Consider the following 21,527-nt stretch of genomic DNA (forward strand, 5'->3'; position numbering starts at 1 on the left):
TTAATACTTAGGATGTAGTTTGTTAAAATTACATCTGAAAAACAAGTTTTCCGATAGGAGTGAGCTGGTTATGTTAGATCTATGTTTACTCATGTCCAAAATCCACAGAGAGAGTGAAGTCATTTTGCAACACATACACAAACATTGGACTATGATGTTGTATAGCTGAAACAATGTCAATTACGCATCACTTTTCTATAAGAACATTTATAAAATCACAGAGGTAGGAGAATCAGTTTGTTAAAGAGATGAGCTTAGGAACAAGTTAAAGAGTTTGGGAGAGGAAGGAATGGTAACTCACCAGAGGGAAGGAAGGCGAGGGTGTGTCTGGGGAGGGAGAGCACCTATACAGGCAGTCCGCAGGTTACGTCTGGCGACACATGTCCATGAGTGCTTTAAATTCTTATTACTGTTGTGTACGTGCTTCAGTGAGTGATGTAGGTGCTTATACTTACAACGAAAATGGCAGTATGTTGCACCGTATATTTACTTGTTTTTGTTTCTAGAGGCCGTCTATATTCATTGGTTTCTGGCCCTTTCCATCTTCAAAAGCAGCAGTGTAGCACAGTCTCTTCACCTCTCTATGCCTCGCTCTTCATCTATAAGTTGTGGGTTTTTATAAAAATGAAATGCGTACATGTGAGGCACTTAGAACAGTGTAATATTTAGCAATCAAAAGGTTTTGTTTTTTACAAGCAAATGTTTATTTAGGAAGTTACAGAGGTAGAAGTGAGCCAACTGGCCTGCCTGGGCTCAGGAAACAAGTTACAAAGGCCAAAAAGAGCTGTCGGAACTTAGGAAAAGGGGGGGACAGGTGTGCACGGGGCAGCTGGGTGCTATTTAACACTATAGAGGCCTGGTGCACAAAATATATAGCCAAACCGGTCAGGGCTATCACAACCTTTTTTAAAAAATAATTTCAGCCGAAACTGGTTTGGCTCAGTGGTAGAGTGTGGGTCTGCAGACTGAAAGGTCCCAGGTTCAATTCCGATCAAGGACATGTACATTGGTTGCGGGCACATCCCCTGTGGGGAGTGTGCAGGAGGTGGCTGATCGATGTTTCTCATTGACATTTCTAGCTCTCTATCCCTCTCTCCTCTCTGTAAAAAAATCAATAAAATATATATTTTTAAAAATAATTTCAGCCCTGACTGATTGGGCTCAGTAGATAGAATGTCAGCCTGCAGACTCAAGGGTCCCAGGTTCAATTCCGGACAAGGGCATGTACGTTGGTTTCAGGCTCATACCCAGTGGGGATTGTGCAGGAGGCAGCTGATCAATGTTTCTCTCATTGATATTTCTAGCTCTCTATCCTCCCTTCCTCTCTATAAAAAAAATAAAATATATTTTAAAAATAATTTCAGTATCTACTGCAAGGATCAAACTTAGTGGTATCCATCAACTTTTACCTATTTCCCTGGTGCATTTATTGGATGTTGATGACACCCTAATTTAATATTCTGAATTGGTCATTCTGGAACAGTAAACTATTTTTATTATTTATTTTGTTAATTGTAGTTTTTATTGTGGTAAAAAGAAAAGACATAGCGCAAGATGTCATTCTTAACAAAGTTGCAAGTGTAAGCACGATACTGTTGAACTATTACGCTAATATTTTCAGAGCTCCAAAGCCACTTTGCTGAGCAGTAGGAGAGAGTCAAGCGAGAAGAGAAACGGGCAGATCTCCAGGGGAAAAGCCTAGATGAGAATGTGCATCAGAGAAGGTAGATCTTCCATTCAGGAGCCACGCCACTGCTTCCCAAGGCCTTTTGGGTACTCCAGTAACAGAATGCCTCTAACCAGATCCCAAGGTGGACTGGCTTTAAAGTGAATTCCTCTTTCTAGCAAACAGTGTCACAATGAGCTTCCTGTTGTGCCCTCTCATGCCTCCAGCCTCTTTGTGTAGCTTTCGTGGACACCTGATTCCTCTGCGCCAGGAGAACTCTGAGCAATGGAAACCTATCTGTGATGCGCGGAAGAAGATAGCAGTCCGGGCGCTGGGCAGAGGGGATGCTGTCACTTTTCTTGCCGTTTGTTATCCAGCTCACGGGAAGCCGAGCTCAGCACCCTTCCAGCAGCAAAGCATTATGTCTCCTAGGGAGGACTCTTAAATCGCACCTCTCTCCCGTATTATCATAAATAAATAGGAGACTGATCTCTGGTGGTTATGCAAATGAGGGCAGAGAGAACCCAAGCCTTCTCCCTCTTCTAGAATGTAAGCGAAGGGGAGCCAGATTCTGACTTCTTCACTGCTGTATCCTTCACTCAGGGAAGAGAACCTGGTGTAAATGTGAGGAAGGGAGAGCCCTGGGCTTAAATTGGGGCTTAAAACAGATAGCATTCCTACCATCCAAAAACTCCGAAAAGATCTGCCAGAGGAAGAGTCAACCCTAAAGTAAAGGAAACTCAATATATAGATCACATAAAGGTTGGAAATTTCAAGAGGGGCAATTTGGCTGAGCCAAGTGCCTGAATTAATAAAATAAACCTGGGAATACACCCCCCCCCCAAAAAAAATCCTGAAATCTACTTTAAATTTAGCCCACACAGTACTCGCTTCGGCAGCACATTCACTAAAATTGGAACGATGCAGAGGTTAGCACGGCACCTGCACAAGGATGACACGCAAATTCATAAAGCGTTCCGTGTTAAAATAATGATAACTTAGCACACAACCTGCAATAGTCTCCCTTGTGCTTATCATTGTTGTCTGAACTGTTGATAATTCCTCCTGTTACTCCTCACTTGTCTAAAAACATAAGTATTTGTGGTAGCACATGCATTCCCCATTTAGTGTATATATTCCAAGAAAAGTTGTCTGTATTGGTCCTATTTTGCCCTTTTTTTTAATTGATTTTGAGAGAGAGAAACAATGATGTGAGAGCGAAACATTGACTAGCTGCCTCCTGTATGCCCCCGACCCGGGATCAAGCCAGCAACCTAGTCATGAGCCCTGCCCAGGAACTGAGCCAGCAGCCGCCTGTGCCACACAGCCAGAAAGGAAGAGCTGTGAAAAGACAGCAGAAATTATGAGGACATGTTCATTTTCAGGGAGGAATTAAATCCATGGTGGAATTGCTATCATTCCTTCCAACAAACAGGCTCAAATTTAAAAAATGGTACAATCGCCAAAACCGGTGTGGCTCAGTGGATAGAACATCCGCCTGCAGACTGAAAGGTCCCAGATTCGATTCTGGTCAAGGGCATGTATCTTGGTTGTGGGCACATCCAGAGTAGGGTGTGTGCAAGAGGCAGCTGATCGATGATTTTCTCTCATTGATGTTTCTAACTCTCTACCCCTCTCCCTTCCTCTCTATAAAAATCAATTATATATATATATATATATATATATATATATATATATATATATATATATATATATATAAACACATTATATATATAACAATTATTATGAAAGAAGTACTGCCCATTTGCTGTTCTTGCTTGGTACTGTCCTAGGTGTTAGACCCAGGTCTATTTCAGACAGACATATTTTTCTTCCTGGGGGTTTTTTTCCCCCCCCAACCATTTGAAAATGTAAAAACCATTCTTTGCCTTTGGAACCCAGAAAGACAGGCAGATCCGGCCGGAAAGGCTGTAATTTGCAATCCCTGGCCTACGGGGGTATATGATACAGATAAACCTTCTCTAAATGAGTGGCTAAGAGCCTTTACCTTAGACTCACACACAAAACCTCACTGTCCAGCCTCAGGCGTGCCCTGCCATCCTGCAATCTCTCCCTTCACTCACTGACCTGCTCCCCTTCTTACTGTCAGCGCAAGGAATATCCAAACCTGCTGATACTTTCTATAAGAGTTTTTTTGAGCCCAAATTGACCACATCTGACAGGGAACAAGATCTCAAATGCTCCCGACAGGAACCATTTTGCATTTGAAACTAAGGAGCAAAGGTAAGGAAGAGTACAGGGAAGTGAGAGAGAGCAAGGCAGGGATTAGATTGCAGGAGAGTTAACTAGAGTACGTGCTCACTGGAGGGTGGTTTGGGTTTATTTAAAAGTCGTGCTAATCTAGAAGGACAGAATGTGCTTCGGGCAAAGTTAGATGCCTGGGGAGTGACCTGCGGGTCAGGAATTTATGGTCAGGTCACTTTGTGAGATGACTTTCCATAGAAACCCACATTTCCTCCACATTACCCACTCCTGCCTCCAGTGACCCTCTACCTACTGATCTGCATTTCCTCCAAAGAATGAATGTATGAGGTAGGCTCCTGCCATGGACCTCCTGTCTCTGCCCCAGTACACCTCCCCTCAGTGTCCTAACAGCGACTTCACCTGCCCATCTTCCTCCGACAAGCTCCTAGGGAACAGGGTCTGTGTCTTTTTAAAAATATATATATTTCTTTATTGATTTCAGAGAGGAGGGAGAAGAAGAGGGAGATAGAAACATGAATGATGAAAGAGAATCATTGATTGGATGCCTCCTGCACACCCTTCCACTTGGGATCAAACCCAAAACCCAGGCATATGCCCCTGGCCGCAACCGAACCGGGAACCCTTCAGTCCGCAGGCCAACACTCTATCCACTGAGCCAAGCCAGCTATGGCAAGGGTCTGTGTCTTGTTCACTTTTTGACCTTGAACAGGTGCCTGAACAGGCAACTGGCTGAGATTTTATTCCTATCTCTGTGCACAGGAATGGCAAATTGCTTGAATCTACATCCACGTGCTTGCAAAGCTTAAGACCATTTTCACTTAAACTTATAGGTTCCTTCTTTCCAATGTCCTTTCCGGCCACTGACCAAAACTCACTTCACAAACCAGGCATTTCTAGCCCTAGACAGATGTGGTTCATGTATGTACATTATTCCAAATCAAACCTCTAGTATGCCAGTACATCTGGATCACATAGTGTTACTGTTACTGGAAAGGGGGCCTGGCCCCGAGCAGGTGTGGGTTCTTGGTGTAGGAGAAAGTTCACAACACGAGTCCAGGTGAATTGTAGGAGACGTTTATTAAAGCTGGGGACAGTGAGAGAAGGAAGGGCCTAGGATAACGGGAGAGGGACGAGGTGGGGGAAGGTCTTCGCCAGGCTGCTTTGGCTCACTAAGAAGTCAGAGAGAAGGGGGCTTGGGGACAGGTTCAGGGGTTAGCCCTGTGTGACCTATTGGGTTAGGGGCTGGGACCTTGGTTCTTCTCATCCATGCAGAAAAGATTTTAAGGCCAACAAAAATGAAATGAAAGTTAAGTGGGACTTATTGAAGATCCACTCCAAGGAAGGAGCGGGCCAGTCCAGAGAGACAACGGCCCTTAACTCCTGGGTTATAGCGTTTAAATGAGGGGTTTTCTGAGCGGAAACTTGCATTAGCATTCAGGGATGATTGACAGAAAAGGGTTATATAACTGTATTTCTTCTGCATATACCCTTACCTATAAGGCATACAGAAAAACCCATTAGTGTGTGTGTGTGTTTGTGTGTGTGTGTGTGTGTGTGTGTGTGTGTGTGTGTATGTGTGTCAAAACCGCAATGTAAATTTTATTATAATTAGTCCAGGGCCCTAATAAGCTTACACTGAGGTTTTCCTCTGAGCCTGCCTGCTGGCAGTCTGCTGGCTTCAGACCATAAAGAGATGGTCTGAAGGCAATGTTGGTCCAACCCTGTTCATGACCCCACCCCAGCCGCTCCTGTCTAACTTCCTACCTGTCACCGGGAGGAGCTGCCGCTGCCCATTGCTGCCTGGATGAAAGCCTTATGGGGTCCCTTTTTGTTTATTATTAAATATATTTTATTGATTTTTTTTTACAGAGAGGAAGGGAGAGGGATAGAGAGCTAGAAACATCAATGAGAATCATCTATCAGTTGCTTCCTGCACACCCCCTACTGGGAATGTGACCGCAACCAAGGTACATGTCCTGGACCCGAATTGAACCTGGGACCCTTCGGTCTGCAGGCTGACGCTCTATCCACTGAGCCAAACCGTTTTTGCCTGGGGCCTTCCTTTCGAGGGGCTTTAAAGGGAGGGCATGAGGGGGAGGTCTTGGTGGAGGATCTCAATCAAGTATGCATCAGTTTTACGTTGATGTGCCAAAATGAGATTTATTTCCTTAACTTAATCTGTCCGTGGGTGAGGTTGGCCGTTGGCACTAATTGGGTTTCTGCTGCCTCCCTGAGTAGGGTGATTTAAGCTATTTGCCCAATGGTTGGGCAGGAGAAGTGTAAGCCATTTACTCTTATTTTGTTATTTGTTTTTAATCTTTATTGTTGACAGTATTACATATGGCTTGTTTTTCCCCCATTGACCTCTCCCACCCCGGTGTAAGTCATTTCGGTGTCCTTGCTTTAGAGAAGTTAGGATATTCTAGATGCTGCAAAGGGCTTGGCATTGAGATTCACTAGATGGCTGCCTACGGCTGGTTAAGTGATCTCAGTTTCTCTATTCCGCTCCTCCTGGCTTACTAGCTGTCTCATTACTGTATCATAGCAACAAAGGAAACTCTATTGTGATCACTTCTTGACTCCATATCAATAATTCATAGTCCATTTGTTCCTACATACAGAACACCATTGTCCAGGAAGACTCATCATCTGTAAGTGTGGGGTGGACGCCCAACAAGATATAAAGAAATCCACTCTTCAAAAACAACAAATTGGGCCGAAACCGGTTTGGCTCAATGGATAGAGCGTCTGCTTGGGGACTGAAGGGTCCCGGGTTCGATTCCGGTCAAAGGCATGTACCTTGGTTGCGGGCATATCCCCAGTAGGGGTTGTGCAAGAGGCGGCTGATCGATGACTCTCTCTCATCGATGTTTCTAACTCTCTATCTCTCTCCCTTCCTCTCTGTACAAAATAAAAAAAATAAAAAAAATTGGGAGGAAGAATGACAAATTGCTTTACTTTGCTGTGTTTTACAATTGTAGGTTCACTAAGAGAAGCTTTTATGTAGGCATCGGCAAATTTAAGAGCACGTTGTATAGCTACATTCTTATATGCATTCAAATGCTCACGATGGTACGTGTGTTTCTTTTCTAATATGCTCTGGAGTATGTACCCACAGTAAAATAAAGACTCTAAGAAAAGATGTCATAATTTTTAAAATAAAGTTGGAAACCTTCAAGGGGGAAACATTTAATGTAAACACACGCACCAGTAATCTCATAAGTAGAGAACTGGTAGAATTTATATATGGTTAGTTACTTCAATGAGGAAATGGAGAGCTGTCATGAAGTAACTAATACCAACAGTGCCTGTATACAATGTCTAGATGACAGACAAGCACAATAAGACATGTGACAAAATGCCAATTAAATACCACCAAGAGAACAAGAAAACTTACACACACACACACACACACACACACACACACATACACACACACCCTAGCCATATATGCCTCTACAAACCACAGAGGGCTTGGCGAACCATGGGTAAGTTTACAGTTCCCAGAGTGACCGAGGAGATAGTCATTGCTTAAATATGGAATTGTGTCCCCCTGTTCCCACTGATCTTCAGGAGGGAAGCTGGTTGTAGAGGCAGGAAGTGTTCAGATGCTGTGGCAGTCAATCAAGAGGGCCCCCACCCAAGGACTGCCTCCTGGTCTTCATGCCCTTAGGTGGTTCTCTCCCAACTGCATGGCCTTGATCTGTGTGTCCAAAACCACACAGCAGAAAAGATGGTAGGCCCCCTCCAAGACAGGTTAAAAAAGATTGCCACCAAAACCGGTGTTGCTCAGTGGATAGAGCGCCGGCCTGCGGACTGAAAGGTCCCAGGTTCGATTCAGGTCAGGGGCATGTACCTTGGTTGCAGGCACATCCCCAGTAGGGGGTGTGCAGGAGGCAGCTGATCGATGTTTCTCTCTCATCGATGTTTCTAACAGTCTATCCCTCTCCCTTCCTCTCTGTAAAAAAATAAAAAAATAAAGAGAGAGAGAAAAGAAAAGATTGCCGTCTGCCTAGGACTAGGTGTTCTACATCCCCAACCCTGACCGCAGGTCGCTCGCTCTGGGATTAGCAATGTGCCATGCGGTGAGCAGTCCCATAAAGAGGCCTGTCTGGTGAGGAACTGAAGTTTCCAGCCAACAGCCCCAGAGGAACTGAGAGGGCTGCCGGCAGCCGTACAGGATAGACCCTCTGGCCTCAGTCGAGCCTGGAGATGACTGCAGCTCCAGCCAACAGCTTTACGGCAATGTCGTGAGAGACTCTCGGAACCAATGGTAAGCCACTCCCGGATGCCTGCCTCTCAGAAACTGAGAGATGATAAGTTCTTCTTGTTTTAAGCTGTTAGTTTTACAGTAATTGGTTATGTAGCAATAGATACCAATGCAGATGCCTTTCTTGTCTTGCACACAGAACGTTCTTAGAAAGCTGAGTGAAACTGCCCTGGCTGGTGTGATTCAGTCAGTTGGGCATTGTCCCAGGCACTGAGAGGTTGCCAGTTCGATTCCAGGTCAGGGATTGGTGCTTTGTTCACACATCGAAGTTTCTCGCTCTTTCTCCCTCTCTCTTTTTCCTATCTAAAAGTCAGTTTTAAAAAAATTAAAAAATAAAACACTGGATGAAACTAACCTAAGTTTTGCTAACCTAAATCTAATTTTGCTCATATAAATAGTAGCCTTCTGTATTATCTTCTCTTTTGTGTGTGTGTGTGTGTGTGTGTGTGTGTTTCATTGAGTATATCTTGAAGATCTTTCAACATTAATACACTTAGACTTCTTTCATTCTTTTTTTTAAAATATATTTTATTGATTTTTTACAAAGAGGAAGGGGGAGGGATAGAGAGCTAAAGACATCAATAAGAGAGAATGATTCATCAGCTGCCTCCTGCACTCCCCCCACCGAGGATGTGCCTGCAACTAAGGTGCATGCCCTTGACTGAAATCAAACCCAGGACCCTTCAGTCCACAGGCCAACGCTCTACCGACTGAGCCAAACCGGTTTCGGCTCATGTCTTTTTAATGACTTTTGAGTTAAAGGCAGGGGATAGAGGTAGCTTTCTTTAACATGTCTAAGAGCACTTAACTTGGAGACGGATGATTAGAAAAGAGGATCAAGGTATAAGTTATAATAACAAAGTTATAATCATAAAAGAAATCTGTCAGGCCCTTACTATGCACTCAGCACAGTGCCAAGCGCTTCACCTGAGTGATTTCACTTAATCCCCACAACAACCCTGTGCGGCTGGTGCTGTTATTATCGCCCAGAGAGTTTGTTATTTGCCCGGGATCACACAGCGTGAGAGGCGGTGAAGCTTGGGTTTGAACCCAGTACATGTAGAAGTCATGTTGAGGCAGGATTTGAATAGGTAAAATAATTCCTTGCCCAGCTGGCCTGGCTCAGTGGGGACCTATGAACCAGGAGGTCATGGTTGGATTCCCAGTCAGGACATATGCCTGGGTTTCAGGATCAACCCCCAGTGCGGGGCATGCAGGAGGCATCTGATCAATGATTCTTTCTCATCATTGATGTCTCTCTCTCTCCCTCTCTCCCTCTCTCTCTCTCTCTCTCTCTCTCTCTCTCTCTCTCTCTCTCTCTCTCTCTCTCTCTCTCTCTCTCTCTCTCTCCCCTCTCCCTCCATCCTCTCTGAAATCAATAAAAATATATTTAAAAATAATTTCTTAAGGACAATTTTATGGTGATTTCATTAACAAACTAGGATTTCTTTCTTTCTTTTTTAAATATACCTATCAATAATCACTTCATTTTTTATTTTATTTTAAAATATATTTTATTGACTTTTTACAGAGAGGAAGGGAGAGAGAGAGAGAGAGCTAGAAACATTGATGAGAGAAACATCGATCAGCTGCCTCCTGCACACCTCCTACTTGTGATGTGCCTGCAATCAAGGTACATGCCCTTGACAGGAATTGAACCTGGGACCCTTCAGTCCACAGGCCGACGCTCTATCAACTGAGCCAAACCGGTTTCAGCACAAACTAGTATTTCTTAAGTGTCAGACAGTCCCAGTTTACTTGCTTACTGATGGTGTAACAAAAAGTCTCAACCTAAAAAAGGTAGCAGTAGCCAGCTCAGGTGACTGGATTCAGGTTCAATTACAATTGTTAAGCCAGAAACACTATCCACCCAGCTGCTACACTGATGGGATGGGTTTAAACAAGCCATCATTGCTTCATTCTCTTTTGAATTCTCTTCATATTCTTCCTCTCCTTAGGGCCATAATTCTGACATATTTAAATGACCTCTGATGGACTTGCCAAAGGTTTTTGCTACTCTGTCCACATTGTAGGGTCGTGTTCTTGACAAAATAAATTAAAAAAGATTTAAATTTTGCAAAATCTCTTCAGACCTTAGACACATGCTGCATTTTTGTTTTCTAGTCAAAATGCTTTTCTTTGTGGAGCACAGAACAGAGACTAGAATTTGAAAAACAGACTTTAATTTTATTTTCAAAAGGGAGTATGTTTACATTCACTTGTGTGTTATGACTTGGGTGCAATTTGAGGAAAATAAGTACCTGGCTCGTATTTCAGCGATGCAAGTTCAGGATCCGAGAGCCTAAGACATAACATTGCAGGTTTCGGAGTTTTGTTATGCAAAATCCATTTCAGTGTGGAGGATAGCCAGGTACATTTTCAGTTGGGCCTGGGATGGCCCTGAATGATAATCGGCAGCCAGCTATATTTTAAGGAGAAAATTCGTGCTTGAACAATGAAACATTCGGCTACGTTTATTATTGTGCCATGTCGTCACCAACTAGCAATTTCAGTGATTACAGTCATCAGTTGCTTAGAAGCATAGTAACCTCCATCTTAGGTAAAAACTGCTATTTAAAAATTTAACCCTGCTGTTCTGGCTTCTGTAAACGCTTGCTTGCTTAAATAATAGGAAAAAATAAGACTGCTCCCATTCCAGAGAGGCCATAATTTATGGCCCAGACAGAGTTGTCAGCGCTGGCGCCAGGCCAAGCCTTGAGATATGGTCTCACGGCCTGTCCCAGCACGCAGGACTTTTTCTTAGAAGGTCCGAAAGTCTCATTCCAAATTTGGAAAACAAAGAGCTGAAAAACATATAAATAAGGGAGACTTCCACCCTGTGGAGCCCCAGAATTTGAGAAGCAAGATTTTCCTCTGGGCCCACAAGTGCTAGCAAACAGAACTCCAAATAAAATTTGGCTTATTGATTAAGGCATCTTCTAATTTACAATATAAGAGCTTAACGATGAAAATGTATTCTGAAAAACTTGTCATGTGATTTCATCCTTGTGCAAATGTCATCGTGTGCAAACCTAGATGATATAACCTACCACACATCTGGGCCATATGATGTATCCTGTTGCTCCAAGGTTAAAAGCCTGTATTGCTGGTTACTGTACAAAACTACAGGAGATAAAATCAAACACAAGAGAAAATGATGCAATCAGATGTGTGAGGCTGCTGCAGGCAACACAGCATAGTTTACAACAAAAATTTAAAAATATATATTTTATTGATTTTTCACAGAGAGGAAGGGAGGTGGAAAGAGAGCTAGAGACATTGATGAGAGAGAAACATCGATCAGCTGCCTCCTGCATACCCCCCACTGGGGATGTGCCTGCAACCAAGGTACATGCCCCTAACCAGAATCGAACCCCGGGACCCTTGAGTCCGCAGGCTGACACTCTATCCACTGAGCCAAACTGATCAGGGCTTTACAGCAAACTTAAAAATATATATATATATATAGATGAAGAAAGATAGAAACATCAGTGATGAGAGAGAATCATTGATCGCTATCTCCTGCACGCTCCACACTGGGGACTACTAGCCAGTAACCCCCAGCATGTGCCCTGACCAATTGAACCGGTGACCTCCTGATTCATGGTGAACACTCAACCACTGAGCCACTGAGCCACTGAGCCACGCCAGCCCGGCAGCAAACTTTTTAAAAAATATATATTTTATTGATTTTTTTACAGAGAGGAAGAGAGAGGGATAGAGAGTTAGAAACATTGGATGAGAGAGAAACATCGATCAGCTGCCTCCTGCACACCCCCTACTGGGGATGTGCCCGCAACCAAGGTACATGCCCTTGACCGGAATCGAACCTGGGACCTTTTAGTCCAAAGGTTGACACTCTATCCACTGAGCCAAACCGGTTTCGGCTTTTTTTTTAATAAATAGAAAGAGCACATTCTAAAACAACGATAAAGGGTATGTATAGTAAATATATATATATATAAACTAGTAACAGTTACTTATTTTCCATGCAAACCAAGTGGTCAGATACAGCCCAAGGTACCATTTGGGAAATGATTTGCTGGTTCAGGCCCCTTGACAGATCTCATTATTTTCCCCCAAAAGGTTTATTATTAGAGATTTTAAACATTCGGAAAAGTTGACAGACTACCGCACACCCTTATGCCCTCCACCTGGATTCCAGGTTAGCGTTCTATGCTTTTTGTGAATCCATCACCTCCCATCCGTCTCCCCGTTCCTCAGCCCTGCCCCCCAGGGAGGCCCCGTCCAGCGGTGCCTCTTGCACACCCTCATCCTGGCACCTGGGCTGGTGAGCATTCCCTCCCCCGCCGCCCGGAGGCAGAACCGGCCCCGCGCGCCGGCGCCCCCCCGCGGCCGCGCCGCTCGCCGCACCCAGCGGCCCGGCCGGTCCCCGCGGCGGGCGGAGGCGGGCGCAGCGCGAGGGAGCGGAGCCGCACCTGCCGGGCCTGGCGGCGGGGCCGGGCCGGGCCGGGCCGGACCGCGGGAGCGGGCCGGGGCTGCGCGGGCGCGGGGAGCGGGGAGCGGGGAGCGGGGCGCGGGGAGCGGCGGCGGGGAGCACGGGGAGCGGGGAGCGGGGAGCGGGGCCGCTGAGCGCCGGGCGCCCCCGGGCATTGGCCGCCGCCGCCGCCGCGCCTTTGAGTCAGCAAACCCCGCCGCCTCCGCCAGCGCCGGAGCCGCCCGGTGAGTGACGGGGACCTGCGGTGTGTGTGCGGGGTGGGGGTGGGGTAGAGCACAGCCGGGACCTGCGGTGTGTGTGTGTGTGAGTGTGTGTCTGTGTGTGTGAGTGTGTGTGTGCTGTGTGTGTGGTGTGTGTGTGAGTGTGTGTGTGTGTGTGTGTATGTGTGTGAGTGTGTGTATGTGTGTGTGTGTGAGTGTGTCTGTGTGAGTGTGTGTATGTGTGTGTGTGTGTGAGTGTGTCTGTGTGTGTGTGTGTGTATGTGTGTGTGTATGTGTCTATGTCTGTGTGTGTGTCCGTGTGTGTGTATGTGTGTGTGTGTCTGTGAGTGTGTGTATGTGTGTGTGTGTCTGTGTCTGTGAGTGTGTGTATGTGTGAGTGTGTGTCTCTGTGTGTGAGTGTGTATGTGTGTGTATGTGTGTGTGAGTGTGTCTGTGTGTGCGTGTGTGTGTGGGGGGGTAGAGCACAGCCGGGGGCCAGTGTCCGCCCGCCTGTCCAGAGGCTCCCCGCGGGCCGGGAGGGCTGGGGTCTCCGGGTTTGGAGCCCGGAGCAGCTGTGCGGGGGCGGGGGTAGGAGGGGGGTAGGAGATGGGGATGGAGATGGGGTGGTGAGGAGGGGGGAGGAGGGGGGAGGAGATGGGGATGGGGGTGGTAGTGGTGGGGGTAACGGGGAGGAGATGGGGATGGTGGGGGAGGGGGGAGGACGGGGAGGAGATGGGAAGTGGTGGGGGAGGGGGAGGAGGGGGAGGAGATGGGAAGTGGTGGGGGAGGGGGAGGAGGGGGAGGAGATGGGGAGTGGTGGGGAGGGGCGGGGGAGGAAGACCCCGAGGATCACAGGGGCGGGCTCAGGAGGCACTGATCCTGGGCTTCTCCGCTACCTGAGAGGGTGGGGCAGGGCTGGGAACCTGGATGCCCGTTGAAGTGCCTGGCAGCTGCACCAGGCCGGCAGGTGGGAGTTATTTCCATTCAGGAAGGGCAGCTTTGGGTTTGGACATTGGGAAGGGTAGCAGGTTTGGGGTCCCCCCCCCATGGGGTATAGGATGGAGAGAAAGTCCACGTTGTTGACCGAGCACCAGGTTTGGTGCCTCCGCAAAGCAACAGCCTGGCTTTGGGGCTGAGGCCTCGCACTCAGGGGAGGAGGAGGTGCAGGCTACGGAGGGGAGTGGGCACAGGGCTTAGAGCAGCGTGGGGCTGGAAGGTCGTTTTTTAAAAAAAAAACACTCAGCTGGGTGCAGTCACAGATGCTGACTTTACCCAGTGATTGGTGAGTCGGGCAGGTAGCAGCTGGCAGGGAGCTCCCGCAGCCTACAGGATGGAAGGCCTTCGGGCACCGGGGCCTGGAGCTAGGCCCGCAGGCCTCAGGTGGGCCGGGAGGTCACCTCCTCCGGGGAGGCAGGGGTCTGTCCGGCATGACCTCCCGGGCACGGACCAGGGAGTGCCAGATGCACTGAGTTAAGATCCTACCCCTGGAAGAGGCGGAAACGGTAATTAAGTTAGGAATTGTCTTGGTTTGGTGATGTGGAGCTTAGCATAAGTGCCTCCATTTGGGGCTTGTCTTTTATATTTTATTTTATTTTTTTAACAAAATGTAGGGCTTTTATTTGGAAAAGACATGCTTACATGTAAGACTCGTGGAATCAGGATTGAGAGCAGGCAGGAGACTTGCATGTGATTTCCTTCTAACCTTGCTTCTGAAGGAGGGGCTAGGAAGGCCCTGGGAGGGCAGCCATTCAGCCAGATCCGAGGGGAGCAGGCCTAGGTCCCCATGGGCTGCTGACTCCTGCTGTGGGTGCTCCCCACTCTGGGGGCGAGGGCTGGGTGTACACTTGGGGTGTATACACTCGCTTTATCCCCCGAGGTCAGAGGGGGTGGTGTGGGTGACACAAGTGAGGACTGACTTCTCCAGCCATTGACCAGGCTGTGCTGGGTCTCCTCCATCCGAGGATAGAGATGAGGTGAGGTGCTCCTGCTACTTCTGCCACTACTTCCAACGACGCCCGTTCCTAAGGCTTTTATTATTATTATTATTATTATTATTATTATTATTATTATTTAAAGGCATGGGCTGTTTTGAATAAAGGAGTAAATATAGGAAGATGTGAAGTCATGTGGTTAGCACTGGCCAGTATTGTACCAGATTATGCTGTTTCTCCTGCCCATCTATTTCATCCTGTTTTCATGGTAACTGTCTCCTGGAGTGAGGAAATGGGTGCGGGAAGAGTGAAGCCTGATTCAGCTGCTCCTCCCCAGGCTCCCCACCCCCTTCTTATTGAATGTATTGGGGTGCAGCCAGGCTATCTGGACTGACACTCTCCGCTTCGCTCCCCACCGCGATGGGCTGTGGGGAGAACTTCCTCTTGTTTGAGGGCCGTGGCCGGCAAACCGCGGCTCTTTGGCCCCTTGCGTGTGGCTCTTCCACAAAATACCACGGCCTGGGCGAGTCTGTGTTGAAGAAGTGGCGTTAGAAGGAGTTGAAGCTTAAAAAATGTGGCTCTCCAGAGAAATTCCAGTCGTCGTCCTGTGGATGTTTGGCTCTGGGGACTAACGGGTTTGCTGACCGCTGTGAGGGGGGAAGGCCTCCCGGAGCTTTCATCCCTCTTCCCAACGGGAGCGTGTGAACAGAGACGGGCAGTTGTGCTCTGCGGCAGCGGTGGGGCAGGGCTTTGGGGCACTCTTGGTATCTTTCCTCCGTCTTAAGGTTTCTACTTTCGTTTTTGAAGGGTTCTCTTGGTTAAGCAAGCTATTTGGGGAAAGGCTTTGTTTTTTTTTGTTTTTTGGCTGTGGTTTAACAACCTTTTGTGAAGCGCTTAGAACTGACTGAGAGCAAGGTCCGACATTGCAATCTTTCATTTCCTTCCTATCTATTTATTTTAAAATGTTTTTATTGATTTCAGAGAGGAAGGGAGAGGGAGAGGAAGAGAGAGATGTCAATGATGAGAGAGAATCATTGATCGGCTGCCTTCCGCATGCCCCCCACTGGGGATGGAGCCCAAAAGCCAGGCATGCCCCTCCCCGGGAATGGAACTTTGACCTCCTGGGTCATATAGGTCCAAGCTCAGCCACTAGCCATGCTGGTCCAGCATCTTTTTAAAAAAATTTATTGACTTTTTGAGAGAGAGAGAGAGAGAGAGAGAGAGAGAAGCATCATTTTGTCGTTCCACTTATTTATGCATTCATTGGTTGCTTTTGCGTGTGTGTCCTGACCTGCCGTTGAACCTGCAACCTTGGCCTATCGGGATGATGCGCTCACCAGCTGAGCTGCCTGGCCCAGGACACAGTCTGTCATTTCTAAGAATGGCAAAGAAAGGCTTCGGCTCAGACTCATGGTGGCCCTCCACGGAGAATACCCCAAAGTTTGTTGAACTGTTACACCATCTCTTTCTCTTAGTAATCCGGTAGGCCAGTGGTCGGCAAACTGCGGCTCCCAAGCCACATGCGGCTCTTTGGCCCCTTGAGTGTGGCTCTTCCACAAAATACCACGGCCTGGGCGAGTCTATTTTGAAGAAGTGGCGTTAGAAGACTTTTAAGTTTAAAAAATTTGGCTCTCCAAAGAAATTTCAATTGTTGTACTGTTGATATTTGGCTCTGGTGACTAATGAGTTTGCCGACAACTGCAGGAGATAATATTCACCTTTATTTGTTCTCTAAGCTCTGTTCAAACAAGAGGCTGTTCATGGTAGTGGTTACAACTTCTGGTTTCAGAATTAGAGGACAAGGTAGTAAAGCCAATAGTTGCAATACTGGTAGGTATAATAGGAATCAATAGAAAAAAATTCCAATAGAAATACAGGCCAAGGCCATTAATAGGTCATTCACATATGAATATTAAAATGTTAAACCTACCTTAACTGGTTTGGCTCAGTGGATAGAGCGTTGGCCTGGCGGATTGAAAGGTCCCAGGTTCGATTCTGGATGTTTCTGACTCTATCTCTCTCCCTTCCTCTCTGTAAAAAAAATTCAATAAAATATATATTTTAAAAAGTTAAACCTGGTTAGTAATCAGGTAAGTTTGCTTAGGTTGGTAACAGCCCGTGTTGGTGAGGGTGAGGGAAGATAGGTTGTCACCATATACCTTTGTGGGGAGTCTAAATTGGTATGGCCTTTGGGAAAGGCGCTTTGGCAGTGTGTAGGACATTAAAAACTTCGCATTCTTCCCGATGCATCAGTTCCATGTCTAGGACTTTATCCCTCAGAAATGCTTGCCTGCTTGAGCACAGGAGGACGCTGCTATAAATGAGCTGACATGGAGACTATCCGTTAAATATTTAAGTAATGCAAGCAATGTGCAGAACAGGAGGTATAGTACGATCTCATTTTTTGAAAACAATAGTGTCTGGAAGGCTATAGTCCCAGCTGTAGAGAGTTGTTGCCGTTTGTAACGTGGAATTAGAAAGGGAATGGTAGCATGGAAGCCTATTTCTTTTAAACTGTTAAATTTTGAAATAAGTTTAAACTTACAGAAAAAGTACCAACATCATAAACCTCTTATTTAAAAAAAATAATAATAAAAAAAATATATATATATATTCTACAGGGAGGAAGGGAGAGGAATAGAGAGTTAGAAACATCGATGAGAGAGAATCATCGACCAGCTGCCTCCTGCACACTCCCCACTGGGGATGTGCCCGCAACCAAGGTACATGCCCTCGACCGGATTCGAACCTGGGACCTCCCAGTCCGCAGGCCTATGCTCTATCCACTGAGCCAAACCGGTTTCAGCAAACCTCCTATTTTCAAGAATTATAAGTATATATTACTAAAAATAACAATAATAATAATAATTATAATAATAATAATAAAAATGGTGCCCTGGCTGGTCATTCAGTGGTTTGAGCATTGGCCTGTGGACTGAAGTGTTTCAATTTCAAGTCCCAGTAAAAGGGCACCAAAAAACCCACAAAAACAGCGCAGTACTGAAGCATGCCTGTGAAAAAAATGCCATAGTGATCTCCCACTGTCTCCTGGCTCTCTGCCACTCAGCCCTCCTCCGTGAGGCTCCTGGGTCTTCCCCCTCCGTGGGTGTGGGTATCCCAGTTCCTCTTTCAGATTGACAGCCCGAAGGGTCCAAAGTGCAGGGCTGAGCTAGAGGCTTTGTGCGTAGGGAGCTCATATGCTCCTCAGAAATGAGAGAGAAACACACACACAGAGTTTGCTATTGCGGATGCCCACCTTTTCTTTTCTCACCGACACAGCGGCTCTTCTCACTGTGCAGTGGCCTTGGGAAGGGCTGGGAGAGGCGGGGGTAGGGGAGTGTCCCCACAGCTCCGGGTTCCCGTGTTAGAAAGCTCGGAGCCCTTTCACCGCTATCTGTGGATGCCCAAACCTGGGATCTTCTGCCCAAACACACATGGAGATTCAGGAAATCGAAGTGACGATTTACAAGGTACAGACCGGATGCTGGCTTTCCCTCATCAGCTCATTCTCCTGCTGGCGGAGGCGCGTTGGAAAACCACGGCCTGTTTTGGGAGGACGTTGCCAAACGGTCCGCAGATAACACGTGTCAGACGCCTTGGGTGACAGCAGTGCTGCAGGCGAGCGGCCTCGGGAAGAATAACGTTGGCACGCTGCCTCCTTTTGAAAGGACTTTCTTCTGGGCCAAGGCCGGGCCACGGACGTCTGTGGGGAAATGATTGGCTGCGGGGAAAAGGCTAGGGTGTGTTTCTGATGCCTGGGCTGAGTTTCAGAGCGTCAAGGTTTAAAATGCCCTGCTTCTGTAAATACTGCAATCCCACCTAACAAACAGATACTTGAAGAGAATTTTTATTTTATTTTATTTTTTCATTTTCTTTAAATTAAGGCATTATATATGTATATATCTTACCAATTCCGCCCCCCCTCCTCCGAGAATTTTTATTTAAAGGAATAAGTGTGAGATCAACCAAAGGAATTATATGCATGCATATAAGCCTAACCAATGGACACAGACATCAGGGGGTGAGGGCGTGAATGGGGAGGTTGGGGGGGGGAAATGGGGGAACAAGGACACATGTAATACCTTCATTAAGAAAGAAATTAAAAAGAGTAAAGGGATAAGTGCTCAGTGATCCTAAGGAAGAGACCTTAGCAGCTTTCCCCTCTGGGGTTTGGAAAAGTCTAGAAGGGGTGATAGATGGGAGCAATAGCTGACAGTGAGCTCCAGGCACACACCGGCATCTCTGCTCAGTGGATCTCTATCGCAGATCCATGAAGAGGGCAGACCCCCCCCCCTTTTTATGCACGGGGCAGCTGAGGCGCAGAGCAGCTGACTCCCCTTGCCGAAGGGCAGAGTAAGAATTCACAGGGAGGCCTGTCAGCTAGGGACGAATCTACCGCCTTTCCCAGTCATAGTGTCCTTCCTGCTCCTTCTAAACACTGAAAGTCATTCAAAACCGAGCTCTCCCTGTCGCTCGCTCCGCCGATTGCTTGCCAGTTCCCATATCTGGACTGACTGTCACTCGGGAGACCTGAGCTTGACCCGTGGGGTACGGCTCCCGCTGTGCTGTCCTCACAGAAACCAAAATCACCCCTCCAGCCGCAGCTCTTTGTGACAGAGGCTGCGCCTGGGGACTCCGGGAGACCGTTATTTCCAGGGTGTCACAATGCTCTTCCCTTTCGAAACAGAATTTACCACTCAGTGCAAAAGGGGAACAGTTAATGCTGACTTTTGTCTCGAATTTGCATACCTGTACCCTTTTTATTCTTTTAAATCCCACCCAGGATATGCTTAGAGAGAAGAGAGAGAGAGAGAGAGAGAGAGAGAGAGAGAGAGAGAGAGAGAGAGAGAGAGAGAAGAAAAGAAGAAAGAAGGGAGAGGGAGAGGGAGAGGAAGAGGGAGAAGGAGAGAGAGAGAGGGAGAGAGAGAGAGAGGAGAAAAGAAGAAAGAAGAGAGAGGGAGAGGGAGAGGGAGAGGGAGGGGGGGGGGAGAGAGAGAGAGAGAGAGAGAGAGAGAGAGAGACACATCTGTGAGAGAGAAATAACCGTGTGAGGGAGAGATAAATAACCATGGGCTGCCCTCCCTATGCACACCAAGCAGGGATCTAACCCGCAATCCAGGCATGTGCCTTGACCAGGAATCAAACCGGCCGCCTTTGGGTGCACAGGAGGATGCTTAACTGATTAAACCACTCTGGCCTGGCACCTGCACCCTTGTCTTATCTCAGCCCCAGGCTGCCGTCCACATGCCTGAAGACTGTTCTATGTGGAACAGTCCCGCCATGTTCCCAACTGAGCTCCCCTTCTTTCCTTCTTTCCTCTAAAAACATCCCCCTTTCAACTTCCTCCTCTGCCAGTGGCTCCATTCTTCTTCCAGTCACCCATTGGTGAGTCATCCTTGGCTCCCTTTTCACCCTGTGTCCAAGTTCCTCTGTGCTCTGTGTCCAAGGTCTGTCTCTCTCTCTCTCTCTCTCTCTCTCTCTCTCTCTCTCTCTCTCTCTCTATATATATATATATATATATATATATATATATATATATATATATATATAATATTTAAATAGACGAGCAGTTTTATTTATTTTATTATTTTTTTATATATTTTATTGATTTTTTACAGGGAGGAAGGGAGAGGAGAGGGATAGAGAGCTAGAAACATCGATGGAAGAGAGACATCGACCAGCTGCCTCTTGCACACCCGACACCGGGGATGTGCCCGCAAACAATGTACATGCCCTTGCCCGGAATCGAACCTGGGACCTTCCAGTTCGCAGAACAACGCTCTATCCACTGATCCAAACTGGTTTTGGCGACTTGAGCAGTTTTAGGTTCACAGCAAAATTAAGGGAAAGTACAGGGAGGGGGGATCTTACCTGCGTCCCTCCCCCGCTATCACCTCAGCATTAGAGGGGTACATATATTATTACAGCCAGTAGACCTCCATTGACATCATCCTCCGAAGCCCACACTGCGCATCTCAATAGGTTCGCTGGTTGTGTTGTACACTCTGGGTTTTGACAGATGTATGACACTTGTCCACCGTTACAATACCGTGCGGCGTAGTTTCACTGTCCCCCAGGTTACCTGCCTGCAGTGTTACTTCCCTGCAATGTTCTGCCAGCACAGCCCTCTCCTCCTGGAGGCTTGGGCCCCTCGGTCGCCTGAAAGTGGCATTGCTTCCTACTCACCCCAGGCTTGTCCTCACACAGTGGTCGGCAAACTCATAAGTCAACAGAGCCAAATATCAGCAGTACAAGGATTGAAATTTCTTTTGAGAGCCGAAAACCGACTTCTGTGCACGAAGTTTCAGTCGCACTGTACGTGCACGCCCACACGTGGTATTTTGTGGAAGAGCCACACTCAAGGGATCAAAGTGCCGATCACTGGGTTGTGCCATTGTGCCAATACATCATGGCTGTGGGTTTGATCCCCTGTCAGGGCACATAACAGGAATCAACCAATGAGTGCATGGATAGTTAGAACAAGTCAACGCCTCCTCTCTCCCTCTCTCTCTCCTCTCTCTCTCTCTCTCTCTCTCTCTCTCTCTCTCTCTCTCTCTCTCTCTCTCTCTCTCTCTCTCTCTCTCATAAATGGGGGTGGGGGAGGAAGGAGGAAAGGCTTTCCTGAGTTCAGATCCTGGCTCCCTCACTTACCAGCTGCGTGACCGTGGCCACTGTTTCTGTGTTTGTAAAACTGGGACAATAAGACGAGGCTTGTGGGGCTTTCTTGGGGATTAGATGAGACTATTCATATTACAAGCTTCACACAGTGTCTGCA

General features: G+C 47.1%; 1 protein-coding gene and 1 non-coding gene across 2 annotated transcripts in view; both read left to right on the forward strand.

Annotated features, from left to right (window-relative positions):
* Nucleotides 1-2,549: 2,549 nt before the first annotated feature.
* Nucleotides 2,550-2,653, forward strand: LOC118727888. Its single transcript, XR_004990717.1, has one exon. It is a non-coding gene; the product is annotated as a U6 spliceosomal RNA (small nuclear RNA).
* Nucleotides 2,654-12,706: 10,053 nt separating this feature from the next.
* Nucleotides 12,707-21,527, forward strand: part of SNX10 (sorting nexin 10) — a 47,066-nt gene continuing 38,245 nt past the window's right edge. The window contains exon 1 of the mRNA XM_036453818.2: nucleotides 12,707-12,845. The gene's annotated coding sequence lies outside the window, so the exon portion shown is untranslated. The remainder of the gene's footprint in view (nucleotides 12,846-21,527) is intronic.

Source organism: Pipistrellus kuhlii, unplaced genomic scaffold, assembly GCF_014108245.1.
Source record: "Pipistrellus kuhlii isolate mPipKuh1 unplaced genomic scaffold, mPipKuh1.p scaffold_m20_p_26, whole genome shotgun sequence".
Classification (NCBI taxonomy): Eukaryota; Metazoa; Chordata; class Mammalia; order Chiroptera; family Vespertilionidae; genus Pipistrellus; species Pipistrellus kuhlii.